This window comes from Trachypithecus francoisi, unplaced genomic scaffold (assembly GCF_009764315.1).
Source record: "Trachypithecus francoisi isolate TF-2019V2 unplaced genomic scaffold, Tfra_2.0 Lachesis_group5, whole genome shotgun sequence".
In the NCBI taxonomy this organism is placed as follows: domain Eukaryota; kingdom Metazoa; phylum Chordata; class Mammalia; order Primates; family Cercopithecidae; genus Trachypithecus; species Trachypithecus francoisi.
Window position 1 is genome coordinate 66,609,446 of NW_022681470.1, and position 12,410 is coordinate 66,621,855.

General features: G+C 46.9%; 1 protein-coding gene across 1 annotated transcript in view; it reads left to right on the forward strand.

Moving 5' to 3' along the window:
• Window positions 1-2,046: 2,046 nt before the first annotated feature.
• CAMK1G (calcium/calmodulin dependent protein kinase IG) overlaps window positions 2,047-12,410 on the forward strand; it is a 30,894-nt gene continuing 20,530 nt past the window's right edge. The window contains exon 1 of the mRNA XM_033197697.1: window positions 2,047-2,107. The gene's annotated coding sequence lies outside the window, so the exon portion shown is untranslated. The remainder of the gene's footprint in view (window positions 2,108-12,410) is intronic.

Genomic DNA, 12,410 nt, shown 5'->3' on the forward strand with positions numbered 1-12,410 from the left:
AGGGGCAATGCAGCTCTTCGGGATATCTTTTATAAGGGCACTGATTCCATTCACAAGGGCTCTACCCTCATGACGTAATCACCTCCCCCAAACCCCATGTTTTAATACCACCACACTAGTGATTAGGTGTCAGCATATGAATTTGGATGGGGACATGAATACTCAGACCATCACAATTCTACCTGGGTGGGAGCGTGAGGGCTTGAACTGAGATTGTAGAGGTGAGTATTTCCTTGCATTCACATAAAGAAATACCATAATAAAAGTGGTCATCTATAGAAGGCAATAGCAGGGTCAAGGGACAGACAAGGAGTAGAAGGGGGTGACACATCTCAATGTATGCCTTTTAATATGGTCCTTTTCTTGCCCATGACAGATAAAGAATGATCACAGCTAAATTTTTTAAGTGCTCACCATGTACGAGCCACTGTTCTAGGCAGCTGTATTCTGTCTCGCTCCACCCTACTAGTGTGTGAAATAAGTTTAATAATTATGCCATTTTACAGATGGGAAAACTGAGGCACAGAGAGGTTAAACTACTTTCCCAAAGCCACATATCTATCATTGGAAGACCCAGGAATCCAACCTAGAAGTCTTCCCCAGAGCCACTTTTAAATATCCTACTGCACCACCTCATCCTATCCTATCACAATTCTACCTGGGTGGGAGCGTGAGGGCTTGAACTGAGATTGTAGAGGTGAGTATTTCCTTGCATTCACATAAAGAAATACCATAATAAAAGTGGTCATCTATAGAAGTCAATATCAGGGTCAAGGGACAGACAAGGAGTAGAAGGGGGTGACACATCTCAATGTATGCCTTTTAATATGGTCCTTTTCTTGCCCATATGAATGTGTTATTTGTTCAAAAAACAAGATGACACAAAAGAAAGGGTACAATTTAAAAGTTAATTTCAAGGAACAAATGAAAGTGCGTAAGAGCTGGATGGGTTTGGAAGACAAATGAAACAGGCAACACAAACAAAGCAAACCCTGGAGTTTCTCACTTGAGTGTTTGGAAGATGGTAGACCACTAGCCTAGCTGTGGAAAACAGCAGAGTGGGTTTGAGGGTGGCCACATTCAGCCTTGTTCTTAGGTGACAGTGGACATCTGGATGTTGAGGTTGAGCATGATAACCAAGGTGGGATGTTGACTGGGGAGGTTCTCATGAAGATGGTAATAGACCCCGTGAGTAGATGGTAACCTTAAGGAGAGAGTAAAGAACGAGAAAACGAGAGCAGATGACAGAGGTTAATGAAATCTGCACTAAAGGGACTGCCCCAGAGAAGCTAAGATGGAGACTGTGAGGCCTTGGTCAAGGGCCAGGATAGAGAGATGAGTACAGGAAACAGAGGGAGCAGAGAGTTTCCAGAGGAGGGGAATGATTTCCTGGGGTCTCATGGGTTAGGACTGAGATCGGTTTGGGGATCAGAATGCTGAGCTTCCGGAGGAAAGGAGACATATCAAAGATATTGAGTGCGACTGTCCAACTGAGGGGCCCCTTGTGGGACGTCTAAGGCCCTTTCTCCCAGTTCTGTAAGAGATAACAAGCAAGGTGGATACTGAGATGTCTTCAGTCCCTACATATCAGCCAGTGTAGATGTTCTGTTTTTCAGGGAGGGGTTTTTAGGCAACATATGCCAGCACCTGAGTGGTTAAAAGGGATACTGAGGCAGACAATGGTAGAAAGCTTATCTGATTTTTTCTGTCATCACCCATTCAGGATAATGGGAACCTATAATTTGATGTGTTTGCTTTTCATTCTTCCTTTCTGTCTTTTCATCACACACATCAGTGCAAACACAATTGCACACACACACACACACACACACACCAGGCAAAAATGCACAAGCATTTTTCAGGCTAAGACTCATTGCTGCTCGGTGGGAGGGAGGGAGAGCAGAGCCGAGGAAAGGAAAGAGAGATGCAAGCCACCCTAGCTACTTTTACTCCCCTTTAAGGCTGCATGGTTACGGTCCTGGGAAAGAAAACTCCTGCATTCCTCCCCTTTAATTGGGTTTATTGTTAAAGCACTGGAGCAGCTAATCCTCACAGACCTGTAGGAGCTGGAGTGGGAGCCCAAGCAGGATTCTTGCCGAGTCTGTGGGTAAGACGACCCTGCTTTTCTTGGCTTTAGGGGGTCTCCTTGCTTAGTGGGAAGTGTGCAGCACCTAGCGAGTGGATTTGAAGAGCCACTTTGTAAGCAACTTGGGCATTTATTTCAGCCCCAGTTCCAGGCTTTCCTGACTCTTTTGGCATCAAGGGTAAGTTATAGGTGTCTTGGAAAATAAGTCTGAATGGGGGTCCGGGCGGAGCCATCTGTCCATGATTCCTGGGCTGGCTTGCATGGAAACCTTTTGCACTTCTGGGCAGAGAAAAGGGAGAAAAATATCTTTATGTGCCCCTCCTGCAATATCTGCATTCTAGGGACAAGCCTCCAAGCTCTATGCCTGGAGGGACCCCGTCTATCTGCTGGGGTGTCAGGATCTCCAGCTCTCTTGCACCCCTCCCTCCTGTTCAACCTTCATCTCTTAACCTCTCTGACCCCATCCATCAAATAAGGTATGCCCTCTCTGTCTACCTCTTTGGGTTATTGGGAGGATTAGGAGAACCAATGACAAAACGATTTGTAAACAGCCTGTGGCTCTGCAAACCTAAGGAAGAAGAATCAGCCTCAGTCCCTCCTGGAGAGGTCTGTGGACAGGCTTCAGGCTCCCTATCCCTGGCCACGTTAAGATGCAGAACACAGTCGAGCTATCGCTGTCAGTCACAAGACAGCTCCTTCACCTTCCCCAGGGGCGCGTCTACCTCCCTTCTGTTTTTAAACTTCCCTAGTTTACCTCTCAGGTGAAGATCTTGAAAGGAGGTCTGGATTCACCAACATCATCACCCCCACCCACACCGTGGCCCCTTCTCTCCACGTAACTTTGACGTACAAACATTAACCCTGAGGCTCCCGGAGGTGGCTGCCAGCGCTCACGCTGGTCTGGCTGCAGTGCTTGGCTGGCCAGCCTCTTGCTCTGGAGTGAGATAAATTGATCATGAGGAAACTCTCTGAGAAGGGTCAAGAGAGTCAAGCAGATTCCGCCTTAGGTAAGAAGACGATCTTTTCCAGATCATAAGCTGAAGACAGAACAAGGCCTCTGTCATTCCTGCTGACCCAAGCTTAACCAGAACCAAAGATGAGACCCACCTCTGAAACAGGCCATAACACAGAGTGCTTAGTAATACCTGGTATGCAGACCACATTTTACAGTTTATAATGTGTTTATAATTAATCTTCTTTAGGACGATCCCATCAGATGGTGTGGCAAGTATTATTTTCCCCTTAATATAGATGAGACCACTGAGGCTCAGAGGTTAAAGGGGTTGTAAAGCTGGTGATGATGGTGGCATTTGAACCCAGATCTATTGATAAATTCAGTGACCTTTCCATGATGCTGCAGATTGCTCTGGTGTGTGCGTGTGCGTGTGTGTGTGGCTGCTTATTAACAGTGCTCTTCAGAAAGTACTCTTTGGGAAAGAAGCTTGAGGTTAGAGTGAGAAATGGTTTGAGCTGGAGCCATGAGAGGCTTGGGGCAATAGATATGCTGCCCCCAGCCTCCGCGCTGAGAAATCTGAGTGCTTTAAGGATTCAGTCCTTTCCAGATTGTCCGAGCCATGTGTTCCCAGGGGAATCAGTCAGGCGTTAGGATTGCATTACAGTATCATGAGGATGAAGGTGGAGATGACTGACATCCCAGCAGCCGCCACCAGGAAAGAGGCAACAGGTTATGTGGTACAGTGATGAGAAGACTAGCGTTGGAATTCAGTTCAGTTCTATCATTCGCTATCAGTTTGATGTGGGGGATTTTTCTGAACATTTCTACTTATCAGTACCTGAGCCGTAAAATGTGGTTACCATGAAAGGGGGCCATGAGTCATTAAACAAGATAATGCATGCAAAGTGCCTAGCGCGGTGCCCCACCCAAGTGCGTGGTCCAGGGCAGCGAATACTATAAAGCCTGGGAGAGAGTCTACCTGGAAGTGAAAAAGCATTCCCCTCTAAGAGGAGAGCACATCCCTCGCTCCCTCTCCCCCATACACACGCACACAAGGCCAGAAATAAATTGCCACACGAATGCGCGCGAGTGGCGGCGCCTAGCCACAGCCTGCCAGCGCCAGCGAGTGAATGAGCTGCCGCATGAATGAGGGGAGCGGCTGAGTCTGCAAACAGGCTGCGTGCCTGGCGCTACAACTGCAGGCGCGCCGCCACGGTCAATGGCTAGGGGGTTGGGGCTGAGTGGGAGCGGCTGCCAGCAAGAAAGCAAGCTGAAGCAGGCAGGGGACTGCACGGACTATCCATGATTGTGGAGGAAAGGCTGGTAACTCAGAGCTTCCTGACACAGCCCTTCGTCCTGAATTCAGCCTGTCCTTTCTTTTGCACTCCATTCCTGGTGGGGGAAATATCCTTCCTCTCCCCTTCTGGAAGTCGCAGTAGAGTGCCTGGCTGTGACGGTTAACAGTAATGAGCGTTCGGCCTGTATAAAAGAGGCACCTCTTGCATGGGATTAGGCTTGAAGGCGGTGTGTGACACACAGTCAGTGTTAACCTTGAAAACTCCTTAGAAAAGTGCCCCAATGGAGACCTGATATCGCCCATGAAAAAACCCAACAAAAGTATTATTTCCTCTCTTGTTGCAACAGTTCCCTGCTTTCTTGGTTGGGTACCAGATGAAGTAGTTGGCTTGCATTCAGGGCTATGATGTATGAAAAATCATATATCTTTAAACACTTTAGAATCACAGTGAGATGAGATGCTCACACTGTGAAAGGCACGTAGGAGCTGAAACCAGCTGAAGGAACAGCAGATCCCTGTCTCCTGTCCTGTGCTCACCCCTGTTTAAGTCCTAATTGGTTTCCCTTTCTTTCTCCAGTGCTTAGTGTTTAATTCATGTGCCTATAATGTGGACCCACTGCATGGCACTTTAGAGGTTGCAATCTGCTTTTGTGCCCATTGAAGCATTAGCCCTCTAAAGGAATGCTGAGAAATAGAGCAGGGATCATTATTCACACTCAGCAGATGAGGAAAAAGAGGCCCAATATGCTTAGCAGCACACTAAGAATAAGCAACATACCCTGCTCTCTACAATGGCCCCTGTGTGTTGACCTCTCAGCTACCACATGAAGCCCTAGAGAATGGTCTTCACATCCTCTGTAAGAAGCACATAATAAACCATAAGCAACACATAAATTATGGCTTGTCACTGCAGTTGGAGTGATTTTGTTAAACTTAAATGTAGGGTTGCGCCTTAAATAAACTGCAGACAACAATGGAAAAACCTTCTCCCTGGGTCATTTTGTGAACAGAAACTGGCATGCAGAGTTGATCTTTGATATGCAGAATGACAGTGGCAGAAAGGCTGGGAAATGGAGTGGGTGGTCTTGGAGTTTCTCTCCAGTCAGAAGCCTCCTGAAGCCTTTGGGCTCCAGAACCTGGGCTTTGGCAAGCTGATGAGCCACTTGGGTTGCAACCCATGAACTAGAAATGAGTTCTGACACAGGCCCAGCCATTCACCTACGACACCACAAGGAGGGTAAAACCGTGACTGATGGCAGAGGGCTGCTAGAAATTTCATCTATCCCTTCAAAATATGAAGAATTACAAAGCATTAGAGATGGCCTAGTCTACATTTCCAAAGGATGCTCTGAGAAACCCTAGATCCCCCGCACACTAATATGAGTGTTACAGAAGGAAAGAATTTCACTATCTACTAAATTTGGGAAATGCCGGATTAAACAGCATTAAGCATGTGTCTTTAATGGTCCTCAGAGCCTTTAATAAGCTAATGTGGATTATGAATCTCCAAGAAGGGGGCTAGAGGAGGTAGCAAATCCACCCTGCTCACGGAGTCACCCAGGACTAAGATAATGAAAAGCAAACTTCAGGGAACTTTAATCTAGTCCAATCTCATCTGTTCACCAAACAGGAGGATGGAAACTCAGGGATGTATAGTGATCTGCTTGGGGCTGCACAGCTACTGGATATCAAACCAAGACTGGAAAAAGCCTGGGTTCTTTCTAGTATTCTTTTAACCCAGTGGATTATATAAAGTTCAATATGGGCCAGAGTGTAGAAAATTGTGGGACCCAACAAGAAAACTTCCCAACTTTTGCCTTTTACCCTTTTGTAACCAAGCACTGACAGATTTCCATGATTCTGTGTGTCCCAGCCTGGAGGCAGAGAGCACATTGTTATTGAAGATGATCCAACTGATAACCTCCCTCCCAAGGCCCATAGGCTCTTCTGAGTCATGGTCCCAAAGAATGGAAAATCCTGGAAGCAGAGACTATAAAACAGTCTTAGGGTAGACTGATTCCTCTAAGGTCAGTGAAAGAGCCAGGCATGATCCAGAAGGCCTGAGCCTGCTCACTATGCCCCAGAGTGATTCAAGCCTCCTTGCTCAGAAGCCCCTAGTGACAGCACCAGCAAAAGGAGGGTGGCTCTTTCTATGGGTAGAATTGAGAACCATTATCTGTGGGCTTAAGACTGCAGAGGTGCTACTCAAAGATGCTCTCCTTCCCTGTCCCCATCAACTCTGGTTAGTCCATGCCCAGTTTAGGAACACTATGATTGTTCCTACACTGTACATATTGTAATGGATTGGAGTGGATTGGATTGGAGTGGAGTGGAGTAGGGTGAATTGGATTGGATTGGATGGAAAGCCTTTGAATTCTAACGTGATGCTTCTAAGACTCTGGATCACCTAATTAGGAGTGTAACACTTTTAAGCTATTAGCCCAGCTGATTTGTTTAATAGGCACCTCAGGGCAGGTCCCTAAATGGCTGCAACTCAAATAGGAAACTTTGCGTAGTGAGGCCATGTGGAGAGTGGGGCAGAAGTGAGAGTCCAGAGAAAGAATCTGGCCAGTGTGGGGTCATGAGGTGACCTGGCAGTTTTAGGGCATATGACCACAGTGAGGAGGCCACTGCAAACAAACCTCATCTGCCTGAGAGTTCTGTCTGGGGCTAGTGATGCTCCCTTTACTAAATGAAGCTGGAAAAGGAGGAAGGACAGAGAAGCTCCATGGAAGGAGCACCTGCCTGCTGGGCTCATGGCCCAAGCATCTCTCACCAGCATCTCATAAACAGGCATCACACAGCCTGCCACTAGGAGCATGGAAAGGGCGGCACTCAGAGGCAGCATCCACCCCAAGGCTGCACTGCCTGCCCTTTGGGAAGAACTTTCCCCTCTGTAGCCTCCTCCACAGCTGCAGAATTTTCCCCCAAGAGGCCAGGAAAATCATCCAAAAAATACAGTTGAGCACTAACCAGGAGGCAGGTACTGCGGCAGCCCCAAGGGAGTCAGCGAAACAGCCAAAGTCTTTGTCTGTGTGGGATTACTTTCTATAGAGAAGATCAACCTCAGACAAATAAACAGGGTGCTTTGAGATTGTCATATGTATTACAGAAGAAAGGACTGGCTCACCTAAGACAGAGTAACTCTGGGTGTGGGTAGACAGACTCTAGGTAGAATGGTCAGAAAGAGCCTTGTCTAGTGTCCCAGGGAAGTTCTTCTGACCAAGAACTGGACACAGGTCCCATCCCAGGCACTACTATCCCTGAAATGATGATGACAACAAAGAAGCCAAGCAGATTTGGCCTTCTATGGCCATTCCACCCTCTCCTGCTGCTGTGCCATGGGCAGAACTTCACAGTGAGGACTACAGAGAGGGAGGCCCTGCTGCAGTCCCTTCCCGGGGCTCAGGTCTTCTTGCTATAGGCTCCTCTCTAAAGCAATATAAAGAATACATCCACCCACCTTCCATACTCATCTTAAGTCTAACTCCTCCACAGTGCGCTCCCCAATCAACCCACCCCCAAGCTTTTCTTTCTCATTCACTCATTTAGCAACCATGGGCTGGACCTTCAGAGAGTGCCAGGAACAGTAGTAGGTTCTAGGATTTCAAAGATGAGTAACACGTGGTCCCAGTCCTTTAAGCAGACTGGCCTGCATTCTTAGCTCCTTATTTATATATCTGCATTTGGTCTTCATAACCTGATTGTAAGCAGTTTTAAGGCCAGACTCCTATCACAGAAATGTCTATTTACAGCCCAAAGGGTATACAGGAAGTACTTAATAAATGCATGTTGAGTGAAGGAGTATTACTTCCACAACTCAAAGATAGTTCCATGAATAAGGTCATTTCCTTTGCTAGGAGCCATTTTCGCAGAATATTCTTGAGAATCTTGCTGTGCTGAGGTGCAAGGTGCCTGAACCAGCCACGAAGCCAACATCCTCCAAGTCTCCTGAGCTATCGACATGAAATCAGCCCTAAATCTCAGAGAAATCTGTGGTGGCTGCTCCTGAGCTTTGAAACCCAATGGAAATTGTTGCCAGAAATAGAGTGAGAGGCGGGGAGTACTTTGGAAACAAATGAGAGCAATATTGGAGCTTCAAGCTCCTTAGAATTTGTTTTCTTTTCCTCTGAAAAGGCCTAGATTACAGAAGTCAAGCGAGGAGGGGGAGGACTTTAGCAGAAAGAAGCAGGATGCAGCCATGGAAGGAACGTGGGCACCCCTTTCAAAGCCCGCTGTTCAGACCTCCACCACACAGGGCATGGGGGTCCTGAGGCAATCGCTCTGGTTACAGAGGGGTGGGAAGGAAAAGCCAAAGCTATGGGGGTTTCAGATCTGGGCCTTTGAGTTTTCCACATTGCACTGAAGACGGAACTAAATGGTTAGGATTCAGTGTATGGGAGGAGGAGTGGGCGGGAAAGATGTTTTCTTATAGCCTAGCTTCGGCTAAGAATACTATGTTTTTAAAGCTATTTAAGAGAGAAGAGAAAGAAGGAACAGTGAGTACAGATCTGCTAATGAGGTGGTACAGCCTCCTGGAGAACAGGCCGTCATTCCATGGGAGCTCCGGAAGGGGGAGTGATGGACGCCTGGCTCTTGGTCCCAGAGCTGGAAAGCAGCTCTTGATTGGCTGGAAAAGCAGCATCCACAGCCCTGTTGTTCTGTGGAGAGAGGAGAGAGGGAGGGTGGGGGAGGTACACAGGCAGTTGATTTTGCTTTGTTAAATGTTCAAACCTTTGCCCTCATCCCCTACTTTCAAGACTTCCCAGCAGCAGTGTATCTACACAGCAAGAAGTATTTGTGATGCCCCCTGGAGACTGGGTCAGCTAAATGAGATTCTTTAAACCTGATAAGATTAACATGCAATAATGCACAATCTCAAATTTAAAGTACCCCATTTTTCTTTTTGCAGCCTGGTAAAGTGAGTGAGAGTTCATGCATTCTAGATGCCAAGCACCCTGATAAGTGGAAGCTGCTAGATTTGGGGTTCAGGATCTACAGAAAGGCATCTGGCTAAAGGTATTCCCCAACTCTTACATTCTATCTTCCTCAAAGAGATCTCCACCAGTCAGGGTCCATTTGTCTCCACCTTGTGTACTGTGCCCTCAAAGTCAAGTGTCAGCCCACCACTGCCAGTGAGACCTCCTCTGGCCAGTGCCTGCATCCTGAACTGCTGTGGTCCCTTTGGGCTGCCACCCTGCCAAGAGGAACAGATCATCTAATGGGCCAGAAGATCCAAACACAAGCTACCAGATATATATACAACTAGGTAAATCATGAAGGAGTTTCTCACATGCATTTTTTAATAATAAATAGCCACCAATTATTATATAGCCAGGTTGCAAGTTGACACACTATTAAAATGTACGCCAGAAAACGCAGCTTCCTTATTTCTTATAAATCTCTCTCATGAACTCCCACCCCATCAGGCAGCAAAAAAGGAAATGGGGAACTTTAAATTTCAATTTGTCCATTGTAGCATATAAATCTCCCTTTGGGTTTCAAGAGTCTCCTTTAGCTGACATTATGCCTTTCAGGAAAACACAGCCTTGAGCTGGCCTTTCCTCTTCCTGCTCAACTTCAAGGTGGCATTTTATGTTGTAAGGTATTTACTTGACCTTGTTGTCGTATATACCTTACATACGGTATATATGACAGTATATACCGTATACTGAGTATGAAGGGGGCCTCAGACTTCTCAGACTTATCAGGGACCCTGGATTCCACAGTCCTCTGGATCCCATCAGAAGCTGACTAATGACTTCTGAAGTATGACTGGTCCCACCGGTTCATGGGGATCATACTGACATACTCTACTAAAGGCCCTGATCCCAGCTGTTTGCTTACCTGAAAAGTCCTGGTCATCACCATCTCTTCTCACCAACCCCTGCTGGCTGGCCCTGACCTGCTCTACATCCCCTCATAGGGCCATGAGCCATGATGAGCTGGTAAATGTTTAATGACAGGTTTTGGGGCAGGGGGCCAGTGGAGTCAGGGAGAAGCCCTGATTATAGCTGTTGCCACTGTCCATGGTGTAAATATTCCTATTAGGCCGGGATTGGTGGCTCACACCGGTAATCCCAGCACTTTAGGAGGCCAAGATGGGAGGGTCACTTGAGCCCAGGAGTTCGAGGTCAGCCTGGGCAACAGAGTAAGACCCTGTCTTTGGAAAACAAATTAAAATTAGTCAGGCGTGGTGATGCATGCCAACTACCAAGGTGGCTGAGGTCCCAACTACTAGGGTGGCTGAGATGAGATCACTTCAGCCCAGGGGGTGGAGGCTACAGTGAGGAATGATCACACCACTGTACTCCAGCCTGGGCAATAGAGCAAGACTCTGTCTCAAAAAAATACTCCAGTACTCCTACTGTGGTCACTCTCTAGCTGCCAACATTAACACCAGAGATGTGCACAGCTGGCTCTCATGAACTGGCATGAGCTGGCCCCGGGGAGGTTTTGGAGTCTCTGCTCATCATGAGGCACTGTCTCAACTCACCTCCTCCCTTGAGGCCTCCCCATGATTCCTCACCGCCCTGTTAGATACAGTTGCAAGAAGACCTCCTCCTAGGCTTAAAGCCTCCCACCAGCAGGGTCCTGGTAAGCCACCCCATCCATGTCACCAGTCTCCCCATTCCTGAACAGATGCTCTACTCCAACAGACCAAAAACAAAGATATGTGCTTTGGAAACCTATACCATCTGTCTCCCCATCCCCTTTCCAGGATCCACTTGAACCAAAAGTATCCATCTTTCCACCTCCTCTTCCTCTCTGCCAAGAGCCTCGCTTATGTCATATTCTTCTTATCCCAGGACTCTAAGTCTCATATTGTGTTTCAATGGCGGAAGAGGTTTCCCTCTATTCCATGAAACCTACTTTACCATGAGTCCTCCAGATGTGGATTACCAGGAATGAAATACATCAATAACTGTCTCCAGAATATTATCTCCATTACAACTGTTTATCATTGTAGCAGAACAGAAAAAAATAAAAATAAAAAAGAAACAACTATTTATCATGTGTATCATGTCTCTATATGTACCATTTCATTTAACCTTTACCATATCATAAAGGTTTTTGACCCCACTTTACAGATGAGGAAATAGATTCAAAGAGGTTAGTAACTTGCCTTAGGCAAGACCATTTACCTGGTAACTAGCAAAGGTAGGATTCGAACTCAGGTTGGCCTCCAAAACTATGCTCTTCACTTAATGCTGAATTGTAGACAAGCAAACTTTCTTTTTGTTCAAAGGCTATTATTAATAGGAGACTACATAGAGTCTACAGGTAGTTTTTCTCAAGTGGGGAAGGAAGGTCATTGCCCAAGAGGGGTAGCCATTAGACATATTTTCCTATTTCTCCATCAGGTTCAAAGAGTGTGAGGGAGTGGGTGTTGGCAGAAATGGTGTCTCACTCATCACTCCTGGACACCCAGTACCCTGCCATCAGCTGTTGGAGGAGGTAGGCAGAGTGGAATATCCAGAGGAACAGAAATTCCCTCCAACCATTTAACCCCATCCCCAAAATGTGTTTCTCTCTAGTATTCATGAGCTCAGTCAGGGCACCCCCAACCAACCCCAGATGCTCCTGCCAGAAACAAGGGAGTCCTCCTAGACTCCGTCTGCCCCACCATATGACACATCGCCTAATACTGTAGATAACTGGACTTCCAGAATACATCCCAGGTTCATCATTCTCTCCTTCACTCCTATCTGGCCTGAGCCACCATCATCTCTCTCCTAGACTTCTGTCCCCTACCCATTTTCCATGCAGCAACTCTTGACCCCTCCACTCCCTTCACAGATCAGCCAGAGTGAACTCTTTAAAACATCAATGGTGTAATTAACTCCCCTGCTAAAAATACTTCATATCTTTCCATCTCACTTAGAAGAAAATCCAAGGTCTTTAACAGAGTCTACAAGGCCCTTTATGGTCTGCCCCTGCCTGCCTCTCCCTGCCCATTCTCCACCCCCGACCATATGGCACTCACTCTGCACCAGCCACGCCATCCCTTCAGGCTCTGGAGCACACCATGCTCTTTCCTCCCTTCGAGATTTCCTGTTATATTTCTTTTG